Source organism: Octodon degus, unplaced genomic scaffold, assembly GCF_000260255.1.
Source record: "Octodon degus isolate 3935 unplaced genomic scaffold, OctDeg1.0 scaffold00081, whole genome shotgun sequence".
Lineage (NCBI taxonomy): Eukaryota > Metazoa > Chordata > Mammalia > Rodentia > Octodontidae > Octodon > Octodon degus.
In genome coordinates, this window is record NW_004524657.1 from 9569442 (window position 1) to 9575169 (window position 5728).

The following is a 5728-nucleotide window of genomic DNA, read 5'->3' on the forward strand; positions in this document are numbered from 1 at the left end:
AAATAAAATTAAAAGTAATAATTTACCAATTGAAATACTTCTATGAATAACCTGGGTATTATTCACTCTTCAGGATGTTGTTTCTTTTTGTATCTAGTACAGGTTCCACAGGGTCTCACTACATAGATTGGACTTGTAGAGATCCACCTGTTTTCAGCCTCCCAAGTGCTGGGATTACAGGTGCAGGCCACCATACCCAGTCTCATTTGCCATCCCAGTGTGCCCTGGGGGTGGGGCAGGGCTGGCACAGCACATTGGGGATCAAACCCTGGCCGCTGCGTTCTGCCTAAGCAGGTACTTTAGTCAGCCGAGCTACCTGGCAGGCCCTCTTCAGGATGTTCTTTTACCACAAAATTGCTGTATTGCCTCCAAAAGCCAGTGTCTTTTTATTTTGGTGCTTCTATATGGAGGATCTCAGTTTTAGCAACTTGGGAAACTCTAATTGCTGAAAAGGACAAAACTAAGGCTGCAGAAGTTTATAAACAAAGAAAAAGAAAAAGGAGGAGAAAAATAGAGCTATAGAGATAAACTACACTTAAGAGGGCAAAGGGTTGGGGGAAACCAAGCCTCTAAGGGCAGTGGGTTTAAGGAAGTGGGGAAGAAAACAATGACAAGCCTTTGGGTAGACTTGCGAAGTTGTGGTCCCAACACCTGTTTTGCCTTTGCAGCTGGCTTGCCAAGAGAAAATGTCACCAAATTAGGGCTGAAGAGCCCCTGAAGCTGAAATGAGAAACCTATCCCATTCTTCTTGTAGAATAAGTTTGCAGGTTCTTTGACTCCAGTTCCAGAAAAAGAATATTCAGGACTAGTCAATAAAAGGGATGTGAATGGTTTTATGCAGAAATTAAAAGGTATACAGTCAAAGAAATAGTGGCCAAAATAGAAATTTTGGCCTTCAAAAGACAGAAGTGCCTTGTTTCCCAGGGTAGGGAATATTTACATTTCTCTTCAGGGTGTGGAAGTCCCAGGAGAAGGTGGCCCACCCCCAGAAGGGTACTAGCTCATAGGATAGTTCTGAGCCCAGTCTTTTTTCTTAAATCATATGATTTAAGTATTCTTTGGATTTTCTCAATCTTTTCCTTTATCTTCGGGTAAGGATCCTGCTCTTTTTTTTTTCAATTAAACTGATTTATAGACTTTTAGTATTCCTGAGGAGTTTTGTGTGTGAGAAGTCTGAAAGGAAAAGAACCTAAATGTAGACAAGGGAATGCTGACACAGACCATCTTGGACATTGGTGATTAGAGCCCAGAAGTTGCAGTCGTCTTAAATTTTTTTTTTTCTATTTTCTTGGTTTTTTAGCCAATCTTTCTTTTTTTTTTTTTTTTAATCTTTCCTCAAACTTTCTTCTTCCAAGTGGTATATCAAAATGTATGCTTTTTTGTGATGCTAACAATTACATTTACCAAAGCCTACACGATTTCCCTGTAATTTAGAGTTCTCAGAGGCTTTGTTCCCTTCAGACCTCTCCTCGTTGCTTTAGCTCCATGCTGTAGCTCCTGGCTCAAGAATGTGTGTGCTTCCTGGGTTCGCTGGCTCCTCGCTCCCCTCTGCCCCTCAGCACACCACCAGGCTCAACCACCTGTGCTCGGAGAGAGCTCTGAGAAAGGAGGGACAGTTGGTTTTGCAAGCCCTCCAAGAACTTCACATCCACATCATTCTACCCCACTGTTCTCTGTACCATGGAATTACCTTATTGCTTGTTAGGTACTCACTTTCAAGTTTCCTGTTGCTTAAACTAGTCTTACTTTTTGTTGACTGGCTAGCTCTCTGAGATTCTGTGGGTTTTCTTTACCTCCCTCCTACTTCTCTTAGTGTTTCTCTGGGTAATTTCAAATTATGAATTTCAAATTTATAATATATATTAATTACTAGATATATTAGTTTTTCTGTCTTTGTTGAGCTCATTTTTTTCATGCAGTTTTTTCCTAATTTCATTTACTTGTCTAATTGTTTTCTCCTGTAGCACAATGAACTTCTTTAAGGTAGTTATTTTTATTTCTTTGTCTGCTAGGTTGTAAACCTTTTTTTTTAGATTGCTTATTTTTTTTCCTTTGGTGTTGCATGTTTCTCTGATTATTCTTGGTTCTTGTGACCTTGCACATTTGAAGAAGTAGGCACATATTCAATGCTGATTTCAGTAGAGAAAACCCTTTGTCAAGGAATAAAACTGTCCTTTTTTATGTTCTTCAATGTCCCTCCTCTTATTCTGTGATCTACCACATGCTATAATCTTTCACCTGACCTCCTTAGCTCTTGTGAAGGTCATTCAAATTGTTTCAGTTTTTATTCAGGTTGTTCATGTTTAAGGTATCCGAGGGGATGAGTGCTGAATACTCCTATTCTGCCATTTCATTGTTGTCTTAGCTCCTGATTTCTCTCTTTGCACCTAAAGTTGTAATCTTTCCTTGGTAAGTGGTTACAAGAAGTCTATGTTAAGATAGATTTAGTACTTGAAAGTTGAACCTGAAGTCATTCTGAAAGATATGTTTGTGAATCTAAGGGAAATGCTCCACATTCCATGGTAAAACTCAAGGAAAATACACTGCATTTAAGTATGTTGAATGAAAAAACAAACACACCCTTCAGTAGCCAAAACAAATTTAATACTGATTGCAATGTTAGAAATGCAATTACACAATCAGCTGTCTGTGTTATAATTGGAAATACAAAAGTGTGTTTAATAAAAAAATCACATATCCCGAGTAGTTCTGAGCAAGGAAGAGAATACAGTTTCATCATCTAGAATTTCTGTGGTTTGGTGACAGCTATTTGGCATCTATATATCTCAGCCATGAATTATGATACATTGTTTGCTTTTTGGTCTGTAAGATTAAAAATTGTAACACCTTAAACGTAAAGTCACAGTTCAATTTTTCTAATCAATGCATCTAATTTACAAATAATAAACTGAACACTTATAGAGATCCAGAGAACTTCCTTTATGCCACTTTATGAAGTCATAGGTTGATCCTACTTTCATGAAAACAATGTGAAAAATGTTATTATCTTTAAAAGCTACCAACACTTCTTATTTTTCTGAAAGAAATTTATTTTATTTTAAAATTTGGATAATTAGCTTTCTTCTGGTTATTAAACCAGGAGTGCTTTATTGATCTACAACCCTAGCCATTTATTTATTTATTTATTTATTTATTTATTTATTTATTTATTTATTTGTCTTCCTCAAGTTCTTAGGCTGGCCTTAATTTTCAATCAATAGCTTTTTAGTTGACTTTTATTAGGTCAACAGAAGTATTGCTTTTTTAATTTTCTGTAATTTTTAGATAATCCAAGCAAGAATTAGAGTGAATATGTTGAGTCAACTTGATTCTACCATGTTGAGAATGTAATAATAATAATAATAATAATAATAATGCAATAATAATATTTAAAGATCTATTGCTTTAGTATTGGAACTTCATGAGGAAAAGAACAGCTATGAATCTAATCATAAGTCTTGTTACTAAAGAATTGTCCTGGAGTGAGATGACATTTGCTAGGCTACTTTCATGAGACTACTGTTGGTGAACTTACCAAGAGATCCATGGTTTTCCACTATTCTGAGCTACAGGTTTAATAACTACTGTTGGAACAGCTACATTTGGTATGAGCTAATGGAAAGTGGTGTGGTAAGAACATCAGTAATGTATTATGAATTTAATAAATTATTCAAAATCTAGAGTATAATACTAATGGTATTTATTGAATTACTTTTTTTTAAAGTGGATACAGGGTCTTACTGTGCAGTTCAAACTCATAGTGATCCTCCTGTCTCAGCCTCCCCAGTGCTCTGATAACAAATGTGTGCTAACTCATCTAGTTTTGGCGTGACAAAGTGCACCTGGGGTTCTGGGGTCCACTCTGCCTACAGTACCATGGATCAAACTCAGGTTCTTGCAATTGCCAGGCAAGCACTTAGACTGCTGAGCTGTCTCCCCAGCCTTATTGATTTTCATTTCTTTATTTATTAATTTTTTAAAAAAGAGTACAAATTAGAATTGAAACAGAAAAATTACAAGTATATGAATTTCACTTAACAATGTACTATGAATTTCACAGTATTTATTGTTATACAGTGTTGTCTTCCAACCAGTTATTCACATTACTAGATTTATAATTTCATTCCATTTTCCCAGTATCTATTGTATCCTTAAGATTCCATTTTTCTTTCAGGCCCTCACACCACGAGACAGTACAATGTTTGCACATGTGGGTCTGATTTATTTCACTTAAGACTATATTCTCTAGTTGTATCTATTTCCTAAGAAAAGACTCAAATTTATCCTGTTTTATAGTTGAATAATACTCCATTCTATAAAAATATCACATCTTCCTTATCCATTCTTCAGTTGATGGGCATTTGGGTTGTTTCCAGGAATTTGCTATGACCAATTAAGCTGCTATAATAATGGGTGCACATATATCACCGTGGTATGAGGTTTTCAGTTCTTCTGTAGAAATACCCAGGAGAGGAATAGCTGGCTTGAATGGGATCTCCAAGCCTACCTTTTTAAGGAATCTCCACTCTGATTTCCATAGCGATTATACCAGTCTGCGCTCCCACCAACAGCGCAGAAGGGTTCCTTTTTCTCCATAGCCTCTCTAGCATTTGTTATTGGCTGACTTCTTGATGTTAGCTATTCTTCTGGGGGTGAGATGGAATCTCAGTGTTGTTTCAATTTGCATTTCTCAAATGATCAATTGTGTTGAACATTTTTTTCATATGTTTATTTGTCATTTGTATTTTTCCTCTGAGAAGTATACATTCATGTCAGGTGCCCATTTTTGGATTGGGTCTTTGAATTTGGGGGGCCCGATATTTTAATTGAATTTCTTATGCACATTACACTCTTTAGCTATGTTTTCTTCTAATCTCTTTTTATGTTTTATAGTATTTTTATGAAAGAGGTTGAAAACTTGCCTAAATTCATTCAATGAAACAGTGTTAACGCTAACCGTTAAACAGATTTGTTTCCACAAACCCAATCTTTAACCCATTTTCTTCTACTTAAAATTCATAACACAGAAATCAAATGATTTTTGGTTCTGAGTGCAATTAGAGTATGAGGATTCTTTTATAGTACCTTGTAGGTAATTAACTCCTTGCCATAAGCAATTTATATCAGTTACTGTCATGTGTGGTTTCTTTCCTCCTTGATGTGCCCTTACGGCTGTTCAGAACATGTACACTGCAAAAGTCCACACCGGCTTTCAGGAGGAAAAGAGTACTCTCAATAATGTATGTATTCTCTTATTACAAAGCACAGAGTAGTACATTAACACTAACCACCAAGTAGCATTGCTTTTGTTAGATATAGCAAGGGCAGGGAAAGTTATTAAATTCACGGCATCAGAATCATTTTCATCATTAATAATGATAATAGCAGTTTTCCTGAACATTTATTCTTTGACCCTGCTCTAGGACTTTTAAATATTGTGTTTAATTTTTATAACAGCTGTCTAAAGTAAGTAGTGCTAATATTACTCATTTGTAGTGGGTGAAGCCGAGATGCAGAAGTAAAGTAAATTTCAGGGGCCTGCCGGTTAGCTCAGTTGTTTAAGCGCCTGCTCATACAAATGCAGTCAGGCACAGGATACCGAGGTTTGATCCCCACCTCCACCTGCATTACCAGGCCCACCCTTATTGTAGCCTGAGCCAGCTAAAAAAAAAAAAAGAAAAGCAAAGAAGTTATGTAAGTTTGTCTAACATAACAAATAACGCATGAT